The 12461-nt window shown below is 38.8% G+C and overlaps 1 protein-coding gene and 1 non-coding gene across 6 annotated transcripts in view; both read right to left on the bottom strand.

The window, feature by feature from the left end:
• Positions 1–12461, bottom strand: part of MACROD2 (mono-ADP ribosylhydrolase 2) — an 847517-nt gene that overhangs the window by 451361 nt on the left and 383695 nt on the right. The gene's annotated exons all lie outside the window — the stretch shown is intronic.
• LOC115485020 (U2 spliceosomal RNA) lies at positions 7703–7892 on the bottom strand. The gene has a single exon (XR_003945765.1). It is a non-coding gene; the product is annotated as a U2 spliceosomal RNA (small nuclear RNA).

The raw sequence follows: 12461 nt of genomic DNA, 5'->3' as shown, positions 1-12461 counted from the left end.
TTTAGGTTGTGAAAGTGTTTTTAAAGATTATACCAAAACAACTCTAAAAGCTCCTTGCCTTGTTTAGTTCTGAATTTCAATTAGAAATTTGCATACCCCAGTTTGAGTAAGAAATCTGTGATCTGAAAAGGGCAGGTTGAGGATGTATGAGTACAGGTGTAACAAGGGGTTTCATCAGCCCTGCACAAAGCCAGGAAGGGCAGCTTAGCACTCCTGGAACAATTCCTATACCAAAGTAGTCCCCTGTTCCAGGGAAATGAGAAAGTAACCATCTTTGATTAAAGATCTCCTGTAATAGCTCAATTCGCTGTGTACATGAGCTAGGAGAGGTACAAACAGAAAGAAAAAAGGAAAAACAATGGAATAAAATTAAAGAAAATTATATGAAAGAAATATCTGCAAAGCACTTCTATGCTGTTATGCCCAGTCTCTGACTCACATCACCATCAATATTCTGTATTTTAGCAGGAAACCTAACAGACACTTGGCCCTTCCTTTGCTTTACGTTCTGCTTACAGTCAGAGACAGATGGAAGGAATGGAAGGCAAAGAAAAGCAGCTAAGAAAATCACGGAGGAATTAAAATCATCTTTGCCCAACCAGACCCACTCTTTCATCCCACGCTCACAGCATGCTCTCCTTCATGTAGAGGAATAGGTAACAACTGAGAATTTGTGTTTTCCTCAAAGTATTGGACAATATGGGAACAACTTGTGAAGAAATGGCATATGGAAGAACCTAAACATGGCAAACAGGCAAGAGTGAAAAAAGTAAACAGGAAAAAGAAATTTGGATGAGAAAATAGGAAAGATGAAAATGTTGTCTATTCAGATAAAGGAAGGAAGGATTCAGCTACAGAAGGGGAAATATTATGAAATTAAATAGGGAAAGAAACAAGAAATCTGGCATGCCAGAATCAATGAATGTAAGACCTGGAGGAGGAAGGGGAGTCTGGAGACATTCACATGCAGGTGTGACCATTAACACTGCACTGAACTAGTAAACAAAGAAGTTCTTTAGGCATATAGCAGACCATTAAAGAAGATAATTTGAATTTGTGCCTTTGATGCAAAACTAGTTGATTCAAGTCTGTGTTATTGAAAAACTCCTGTATGTCAGCACCTGGATACTGGAATAGCTTGTCTGTGTTGAAACATGGACTATTTGTGGGTTTTCCATTGAGAACAGATTGGATTTCAAATTCCCCCACTTAGTTACCAGAGGCCTTTCCATCAGCTGGAAACACTTTTCAATCCATCTTGCCAACTTTTGACCTATGCTAGTTACTTTTGGAAGGTGAAACCCATCAGGATCAGGCATGGATAAGCAATTCTCCACTGAGAGCATGTCAAATAGACATGCAGCCTCCCCTGAGCCAGAACGCAGCAAATGTGCATTTCTCAGAAAGGGACATTTAGAGCTGTTCATTTGGAAGCAAATAACAAGAACTTATGTCAGTCTGCACTTCTCTTGTAGCTCAGAGTAGGCATCACACATGCTATTTATTTTCTGAAACAATACTGGAGAGTGCTGTTTATGTGCTGCCTATAGACCATCTAATTAAAGAGCAGAGAACACCAAAGCAATTGGAAAAAAAAGTAGTTTGTTTCTGCAGCACAAAAAGAAGAGTCTGACTGCTAGGCAAAAGAACTGCCATGCTGTTACACTGTATATATTTGCCTGAATGTGATGGCAGAACAAGCTATTATATAGCAAGAGAAGGCTTCAGCTAATCTCAGCCCAGGAACTTTCCATCTTCTTCCTTCACCACTGCAAGTGTCAGGCAGCTGCAAGTTGAGTTTTGATTGAGCTCTCACCTTTTTATGTGAAATGGAAGCTCTGTCTCTGTGGATAGCTGGAAGCTCATGGCACCTGATGCCAAAACAGTATCATCCTACAATACTGCACATGGAAATACACCCAAGTCCTTCCTCATGTTCTTCCCATCTTTACTCTTCAACATCCATCCATAATTTTTTACTTTTTTTTTTTTTTAACAAGTCACCACATGTCCAGCTCTGATGTCTCTTTAATTTCCCAGATGATTTCCTAACTTGTTGCTTGAAGGAAGGAAAGCCTCCTGCAGGCTGGCTGCACCCAGCAGAGAACACAGATGCCTTGTTGCAGCAGGAGGGAGAAAATCAGAGCTGAAGTCATTATCCCCTTCACCACCACCCCTCTCCATCCTCTGTGTAAACTCTCTGACAGCATTCCCCTCTTATCTTCTTCAACAGTGTCAAGCAAAATGAAAAGGTTAGACTTGAAGGCTTGGATGTGGCCTTTAGATTAGACAACCCATTAAAAAAACAAACAAAAAAAAACCAACAACAACAAAACAAACCCCAAAAAACCCCCACCATCAACAAAAAACCTATACACAGAAAAATATTTTTAAAATCACAGAAACACGAAGGTTCAAGGACTCAGCTGAATTACACATGCTTTAATACTCCTCCACAAGGAAATATTTAGTATCATGCTTCCCATAGCGACTAGGGAAGCCAACCACAGGACCAAAATTTTGCTCCAGTATCCAACAATGTATTGCAGATGCAAATCCCCACACTTTGGAGCACCATGCTCCTTTATGTTGCTCTTCATACAAAAAGTGATGCCAAAAATGGAAGATGTAAGTTCTCAGCTTCAATCTGGTCAGGGCTTTCCCTTGCAGTTTCTGTATTTAGCATCACCCTGTTCAATTGTCTTTCCCTCTTTCACATACCCACATTTCCTTCCCTTGTTCTGGTGGAGGCTATTTGGACAATCACACAGCAAGAAGTGCAGACAGTGCTGTGAAACCCTCTAAAAAGCTTGGGTCAGAGGCTACCACTCAACTTCTCTCACAGCAAGAGCCATAGGTCAAGTTTCCCATGGAAAAAGAAAAGGAATATTACTAAATATTCAGGCTCCAGTGCTATGTACCAGGACATGTCCACTGGATGATGGATTGCCCTACATGTGGATCAGCAGGGGCTTGTTACCACAGGCTTAAGGCAGCTAAATGGAGTAACTTTCAGAGTAGTTCATAAACCTTTGCACATCACCTTTTTTAGGCTTTCAGTCTTTTAAAGACAATTCAGAAGTTTGGAGTAAAAATATATGGGCATAGTTTTACATCAGCACCATACATGCTCAAAACAACTTGTTATCTAACATTCATCTGTTTGTCTAGAAAATAAATGTCAGTACTGTCAGGAAAGGGAAAAGTTTGTGATTAAACTCCAGCTATATCATTTCTCATAATATTTGCTTGAAGACAGCAAAGATTCAGCCCTTGATTTTTCATCAACCAGTCTGAAATGCAGAGAAGCAATACAAAAAGACACACAGAAACACACAGCTTTACAGTCAATGTTGTTATGTAAAAACCATTTTGCAATTAGTAGAGTTTTAGGGTAGAAAAGTAATTCAACAAAATATCACACAGGATGAGGGGACTAAGCCCAGAAATCAATTTTGTTTAAACACAGGTAGACATCAAGCCAATGATCTGCAACAGCCCAGTGGAAAGCCAAAGTGCACTTAGCTGTTGTCCTAATGGATTGCTTTAAAAATGAAAGAAAATTATGCATTTCTTCAGCATGAAATCTCCCCTCAAAGAGGAACAAAGAAACCACCCAGTTTTCCAGCATGTACTGAGTAATTAAGGAACTCAAATCATGACCCGCCCCCCCAACAAACACCATCCCCCCAATCAGTCCTACCCATCTATGAAGATCACTGAGGGAAGCCCAACCTGAGAGTCATTGTGGGATGCCTGACCTACATCATATTCACATTCAATTATTCAAGCATAGCACAGATAAAATAAGCAACCTGTTAGGGCATAGTGCAGAGACCACATTCCTCTCCCATGAATGATGCTCTCAAATGAAAAAAGAGCTGTTACACTGTTGCAGTCTAAGTTAAGAATACCAATAATAAAATACTATGCCTTTGAGTATTTTGAACATGGAATTAAGTTATTCAAAGTATCCCATAACAGCAATATAAGCAACAGGCACAGGCACTTTCCTTTTTTCATGTACAGATGAGTTTTGCATGTAGATAGCCCATGTCTTGCCATGTCATGACTGCAGAACGACAGCAGATACTTATCCACTCAGCCTTAATTAATTCACTCCCAAATGAATACTGCATTTAGAAGGAAATGTAATTTTATCCTGGAAAACCACTTCACACAAACAGGACAAACTGTTACCTCATCTGATTAGTATCTATTTTCTAATCACACAGAGACTTAATATAAAAGAATTCAAAATTATTCTAAAAATATGCAGCTGCTATTGCACATAAAGATTCCATCTTCTTCTCTGGATAAAATCTTTCTGAGGGAAATAGCAGACTTGCTTAAGGCTTGTTTTTCTTACATCTCATGTGGACATGCCTAAAGCACTCATATCACTTTTCCATCAAACTTTACATCACCTATGTGGAAATATCTACAAGTTCAACAATGTTCTGCTGCTTGTGTTCTGCTATTCTGGTGTTTTAATTATGTTACTTCACATGGCAGAATGAAGTTTGACATTAGTATTGAATCTCATAAATCATCACTTTAAGAAAATGCATTCCCTTGAGGAGAGGTAATACAGGTCATATGGGAGTCCCTGTTTTAGCTTCAAACCTTGTTAAAGAACCTTAACTGTTTTCAGAAAGGCAGTGCTAGGATTGTGCCTTCTGAGGCACATAAGAAGCAAGTTATATGTTAGCCCTTTCTGTAATTTATTTTCTATTTGTGGTAGAAGTTTTTAAAAATTATTACTAGGAATCAAAAATAAAAAATGAAATTAAAAGTGAATTCAATACTAATTCAACAGGGATAGCGCTGAAATAAAGGTATAATCACACAGTGTCTCAGACAAACAGTCAACATAGTGCTAGAGTTACAGAGTCCCTAACATTTCCTTCTCCTTTTTCATTTTTCCCCATCCTTTCAAAACACTTTGCTAAGGAGATGGCTGATGATATAAAACAAAAAACAGTGTGCCCCACATAAACATGAAAAAACAGTGGTACTCAGTGATTCAAGATGGCAGAAGCTTACCCAGGCTTTACAAATAACAAAGCCAATCATGTTGCAATACATTCCACCAGGACTATTTTCTTAGAATACTAATTGTTGCTTTTGTACAGGTGAAATCATGATCCCAGAGTATCACTTTAATCAAACTGGTCTGTTTATTTACTAATGAAAGCTAAGTTTTAAGTTGGGGCAGCAGAAATTTTGCACTTGCATGGCACAGCTTCCACAGGAATTATGCTCTGAATCCCATAGGGATGCTCTCAGACAGGGACTGATATCACTGTGATAGCAACAGACACACCGTGGTCACTTGCAAAGGCTCAGGTACTTCTGTTTCTTCTGAAGAGAGCTGCAAAAATGAGATGGTGGAAGTGCCTTTCTTTAAAAGGAAGAGGTGGCAGTGCACCATTCTTTAAGGAAATCTGTCCAGCTCTTTCTGTTGTTCCTGCCAATTCTTTCAGTTTGTGCATTAAGGATGTGCCAACGAGCTCCTTTCCCAGGGTGCCCCAGGTCAGCTGAGGAGTCAGGCAACAGCAGTGGATGCTCAGATTTGTAAATGAATGAACACTCTGCACTCCTTTTTCCTTGTCTATTGATAAAGGGAAGACTTGGCTACTGCCAACCACTCTATTTTTGCCCCAGTGCACTATGGAAAGGATTTCTGCATGCTAAAATTCTGCACAGCAAAATGCAGATCTCTGTGTTTCTCCAAAGGCTGTCTCTGGAAGGCACAGTGCATTGGTACCTCTGACCTCACCCAGACCACCTGGATTGAAGGCACAGAACCCCTCAGAAGGGGGTGGGAAAAAAGGCAAATTGAGGCCACTACTTTTTGGCAGAAAATGAGAAATCTAGGATCCTACTGCAATAGGCAAGTGTCACATGAATCCTTCTCTGCTCTGTTGTAGGAGATGCTCTCCAAAAGACCCAGCATGTATGGGCTGACCTAGGGTAATGAAACCACTTGAATGCTGGCCTGTGTCACAGGTTTAAGTAGCCTGTGAGGTCCTGAGCTGGCCTTAGCTCACCTGGGTGCATATAATACACACTAAATTAATTTTCTCCGAGAGAGAGGAGAGAGAATCAATATCTACCCCAGGATCAAAATGCTTTTCGTTTCAAGAACTCAGCTGTCTAGAAAAAGGAGGAGCAATCATTTTTTTTCCCATGACAAACAAAAGCTTCCTTGCCAATAGACACTGGATATTGACAATAACCTGTGAGCATCATAGCTTGCATAGCAATAAGATGGCATTTTGCTGCAGTGGGTTTCTTGTAGACTTCTGGGTTTGGATCTAAGCAGAAATATTAAAGAATCAAAATATAGGATTTTCCATTAAAGAGTAACACAAAAATAATTACAATCAACAAACACTTCCACATCCCCCTTATTAGCTTTATTTAACGTATCCTAATTGAAATACTGGGGCTATAAATAATGACTAGTAAATTACCCAGTGATTCAAAATGCAAGGAACATGGAGTTTAGGGGGTTTTTTGAAACTATTATTTTACTGCAATTAAGTTGGTAGTGCACCAAGTTACCACCAAAAATGTCACAGCAAATTAACTTCCTTTTTATTAACCATGGCAGGCAAAAAGATTTTAAAAAGTGAAGGTGTCTTGGTAATGAGACTTAACTCAAGGAAACTAATTTACAATGACATGGGTTCCTCCATTCTGTATTACCTCATGTACTTAATAAAACACGCTCGAAGGGTCAAATTCTTATGTCATCTAAAAATTATTTTGATCACTCTCTATCTCAACTGTAGGAATTTGATTTCTAGTAGAAGACCCAGTTTTCACCCTGTCATATCAACATGGCTTTTAGTGGCCTGGTTGTGTTTCAAAAGATGTCATGAGCCATGCTTGTGATCACCTGCTGCATTGCATGGACCTCAGCAGTGACTCTGTCACAGGCCTAATAAAAACAGCCCCTGTTAGCCACCACTGACTGCAGCATGTATCAACAGTTCTGGACCTCCAGTTTACCAAATGGAATTTTGTTGGCATTTAATCAGTCAAAAACATTCAAGTGAACACCAGCTCTCCACAGTTCCTGGCTTTTTTATATATTTTAAACACCTGCTTTTAAAAAATAGTGTTTCCTCAAAGATATTCATCACATCTATTTCTTTCAAATGCTCTTTAATCAAACCAAAGCAAATCCTGAATGCTGCATTTCACTACCACACAGAGTGTTTCTATCTGCTGGATTCTGCAGTTACTTCTGATTGCTATTTATCTCATTTTTCAGAAAAACCCTACCTGTAAGAGTGGTCAGTGAAAATAAACAGCACCAGTGATGCAAGAACTGACTGTTCAGCGAGGACAAGACCAAGTGTAGGCTCACTGTACCGAACAGGTACAAGGTACCACCCAGCCCTGAGGATGATAATCTGATTTTACAGACTGAACATCACAAAATAGCTATTAATACAGACTGTGAAGGCAGTGAAAACAAGATTAAAATAGAATCAGAAGTGCTATTTTATTTTTTTTTAATTTTATTTTATATGGGGTTTTACGGAGGCTTGGGAACTCGCTGAGCTGAAAATTGGTGGGAATTAAGAGAACACTGTGGAGAGGCATAATCTATGTTTGCTCTGTTCCTGCTCTTCCCTTTGCACTCTTTTATGGTCATTAAGGGACTTGTTGCATTTTTTTTCTTTTTCCTTTTCACACCATTCTAGAAACACAGCAATAGCAGGCTTCACGCATGGAGAGGATGGCGTAAGCTCCTCGTACATTTCCCAGTCCCCAAACTCATTTAATATAAAATCCTCCAGCTGAGGACATAACAGATATTAAACTGATAAAAACATATGCTGCACTTGATCTTTGCCAAAAGGTCAAGAGGCAAACACGAATCAGCAGACTCGATGGTTTCTTGGTCTGACTCAGTGCGCACGCTGAGACTGAATCATCCCAAGATTTTAACACCACAGTAACAACAATTATGCAGCTTTATCACTCAGATTTATTTCAAAAAGCTGCAGACAGACTACAGACCCCAAATAACTCACTCCAGGATCTCAGTGAGCTCATGATTTTACATACACAGCAACTGTTTCAGGACAGGAACTCGGGGAAGTTTATGATGCCACGTCTAGCCTCCCAAAATATTTCAGTCTTGATCTGGTTATTTCTTCTATGGTAAACTAAATAAAAAGAGAAAACACCTAGCCCTTCCCTCTGGCCACCAAGCTCCTGCAGCTTTGATGTCCCCAGCTCCAAATATTTAAGGAATCTTTTGTTTTCTGATTCATAAAGGTTTTTTTTTTTAGAAATACATCTCCCCTACAGAAACTATTTCACAAAATTCTAAAAAGTTGAGGGAATTTTTAATAGATAACTTATTAAAAACAGAATTACTGCAGTGCATTTTCTTAATCCTTGCTGGACTCATTAGAGCATCTTGCACACTAATTCAAAGACTAAATACCAGCCCTGCTAAAGCACAATTACTTGGTATCAAACTCCACCATAAATTAGCAGAGAAACTGTCCACACATGAAGAACACTAAGTCAATACTGCTAAAGCATCAAAAAATCATTCCTGTGCATGGAAACAGAAAACATCTTTTGAAGTTAATGACTAATAACAAAAGATATTTTAGTAACTTGGAAAAAAACAACTATTTCTTTAAAATTATTTTGAAGAACACTTAGTAAAAAAACTGGGAAACCTTTGAGAATATGATTGGTAATCAAATCACTGACCATAATCACTAATTGTTTGAATGAATACAACAGCAGGTCACAAGGTGAAAGGAAAGGTATTGTCACAGCAATATGAATCTAATACCCTGATCTTGGTGCTCTAGGCTACACAAGACAATCAACCAGTTATAAAGTAATTGTTTAATTTTCAATACAGAGTGTTCAGTGAATTGGTATCAGCAAATGCACTGGATTTAAACGAGTTAAAATATTTTAATAGCATAGCTTTGTTACTTTGTTTAATCACCTTTCCCTAAGGCTCTGAACAACATTTAAGCATGTGCTTAATTTGCTATTGAAGTCAACAGAAGGAACAGTGAATGGTGAAGTTCAGCCTGTGCCTAATGAGATTTACTGAGTCAGAATGCGTAAAACCCAATGTGAGCACAATCAAAGCCCCGAGGTATTAGCCAAGTTTCCCTAAAGATACAGGGCCTCCAAAAGGTGAATGAAAATTTTATTTTGCTATGACATGTCTACTGCACTCCCGAATGTCTGAAATATTTATGTAGCAAAACACATAGCAGACTTTTTAGGTCTTTAAAGTAGCAAAAGAAAAACTTTGGATTTACCCCAAAATACTAACTGGAAAATTTTGTGGAATTCTTTTTTGTGTCAGTAGCTCCACAATACTTTTTGACGTGAAACAACTACTGATTTGTCTCATGTTTCCTCCAAAAAGAAAATGCAGTATAATTTAGGTGTTTTGATTTGGGGCAGGAGGGAATGGAGGAATGGAGTTAACAATTATATTGTAGTTATCTGTTCCTCTGTGAAAAAGAAGGAACCTAATCCAATATTACTATCCCACTTCCTCAGTCACTCAGGCAAACTGTGTAATCCTCCCACACCTGCATATGAACATCTGCATTGTACCAGCTGATACTTTTTCTCAGACTGAATTAAATTAAATCACCAGCATGCCTTTTAGCCCCCTTCTTTACTACCAAAGACTACCACTTCTTCCTAGAGAAGGCAAGTTCAGTTTAACAAATAGCAACTCAGTGAGCTTTGAATGCAGCACACAAAATATAAAACTGTACTTTGCTGTTTTCTGTGACATTTAAATGGCCTAAGAGAACATTTAATTTGATTGCAATTAATAAATATTCTCTTGACAGTAAATATTAAAAAAGGGGTTTGATTTCAGGAGAAAAATTCTTCAGATTCCATACTTATTATAAATGTTCAAATCTGACTTTTCCATATATTAATTCTTTCTCTTTTAGCTTACATGGAGGATCTGGTTTTGGCATCAAATGTCACTGAGACTGTTTGGGGTTTTTTTGCCCAATAACAGTGATTTGGAGAAATATTTAGCAATTTCTCTTAACAACATACAGTCACCAATCCTTTCTCTAATGTGCTGTCAACACCAGCAAATCTGTTCAAGAAAAAAAAATTTAACATTTAAAAGTTGAACATAAATGTTGCTTCAAAATGGCAGCCATCAGCATGGGAAGGAGTTAATCTTCCCCACTCCTTTTTTAAGAGTAAAAAAGGCAAGGAACAGCTGTCACTCAGGTGATGAATACAAGCTGCCAGCCTTTTAAACAGCAGGTACAGCATTTGAGCTCTGAATTAATTAGCATTCAGAAAGTCTAAACACGGCTTGATAACTCTGCAAGATGATTTTTGTCCCTTCCTGCAAATTAATACTGCTATTAAGATGAGCAAGGGCACAATGCAGATCGTAATTGTACCCATTAAACAAAGTTTCACAAGTAATGAATTGGAGGCTCTTGCCAAGAATGCATCAAGTCAAATAAAGCCTTGCTGCAAATAACAGACGCGCAGGAATCCATCTTCGCTTTTTCATGGCGTTCACAAAGCCACATACAATATGGATTCCTGTGTAAATGCACAAAATGCTTTCTGCATATAAGGACAGGCTTCTCAAAAGTTCATGTTTTTAAATGTTTAAATAGCAGCTTTGTCTCAGAAGCACTGGGACTACTTCCATACAGGAGCTGCTTATAACATACACATATATACTGAAAGGGAGTTATACTCAGAGATTATACTTAGAATGTCTTAAAAAACAAGGCCTCCCTCCATCAGTTTTCTGCTGCAGCACTGCATCAAAGTCTACACAATCCATGTGGAAAATCTTCCTCCTATATTTATCATTTCTTTTAAACGATGAGCATATTTTGTAAAGCACAAAAATGATTGATATCAGAATTTAATGATGTTTAATAAGTGGCCATCTGTCAACAGTCAAGGAGTAAAAAGGAAGCACATTATTATTTCCCAAAAGACTAGAAATATTGATGATAATTAAAAGGCATATTATCATTATCTCAAAGCAGAGTCTAAACACTGATCAGACTTCACGTCCAGGGCAGGAGCAAGAGGGAAAACTATGGATATGAGTGCTCCCCAAATGGGTCACTGGAGCTGAGAGTCTGGTTTTATGATAGCATACAGATTGGAACTTGGCAAGTAGCTCAACTCTTTAGAAGAAACCTTTGGTGCATTTTTACAAAGATTTGCAGAAGAAAAGAACTGTGCCTAACACGGCCCTTCACTATTTATTATTTCCAATTTTCCAGCCACCTTATTTCACAACAAAATAAAACTTGTGGTGCCAAACACATGATTAATTGCACCATACTAAACTGCAACCTACTCAGTACTTTTAGCTGAGAAATGGCTCAATGTCACCTGTACATAAAGGACTTATGTGGTCAAACAGACAAAAACCTACACAAAAAAAGGAACAAAACCCATGCATGTGGTGTCTGAAGCACTTTTCACTCATTGGGCCTCAAGAAAGACCCTGTAGGGTTCAAAATGCTTCAGCTTCTCCTGCTGAGTGCTATGGAGGAGGAAGGTACATAAAGGTAGGTGGTTCCATCTGCCACTCATGTTTGCCTGGAGCTCTGCCTTAAACATTAATAGTCAGTTTATTACCTTTTAAAACACAGGATTTATTGCCATTTTCATAATTCATCTTGATCAGAACTTCTTTTAAGCAAGCAAACCTCTCCTAACCTCAAAATCCACACTACATATTCTAACTGAGGCCACCCAGAGCCTATAACATACCTTTTGCCTCAGTATGTAAAAGCTGATGAGACTCTTGGCATTTATTTCTTGCAGAGAGGCACAGTTACAGGCCACTGGCAAATGTTTTCCTGCCCTTTAGATATGAGAGATGTGTGAGCAAGATATGCCTGATCTCACTTCCCACATCGTGGAAAGTCTATGTACAGCCCCAGGTTCAGCAATATTGACTCTGAGCCAGGCCCAGCAGTTCACCAATTTCAGGAGGTTTGATGTTGTAAGAAGGAGAATACAGGGGAGTGATGCAGAATATTCCTGTGCTCAAGGTAAGCAAAGCATAGACAAACACAAAGTAACAGGAATACTGGGAACAGGTGGAATGAATATTGGGATGAGAGAATCACACTGAAAGCATAAAAAAGGCAAACTCAGAGTATCCCAGGCTGGAGAAAAGCACAGCTCCCCTGGCAGTCAAGGCCCAGGGGCATGAGTACCATGCCTAATTGAGAGCAGGCATTTTCCCCACGGCATTTTTACTGGCTAACTTTTTCACCTATAATTGCCACTATCAAATTACCATCTCCACAGTGCAAAGCCACCTCTAGTCTTCCTCCTCAGGTCAAGGATCCCATTCATCACTGTCAAGTGAAGCATATTTCCATTTTTACTTGTCATTTTCAAACCATCACTTCACACAGGTG

This window comes from Serinus canaria, chromosome 3 (assembly GCF_022539315.1).
Source record: "Serinus canaria isolate serCan28SL12 chromosome 3, serCan2020, whole genome shotgun sequence".
NCBI lineage: Eukaryota > Metazoa > Chordata > Aves > Passeriformes > Fringillidae > Serinus > Serinus canaria.
The sequence above is the reverse complement of the archived record's forward strand: the minus strand, read 5'-3'. Positions and strand labels throughout refer to the sequence as shown.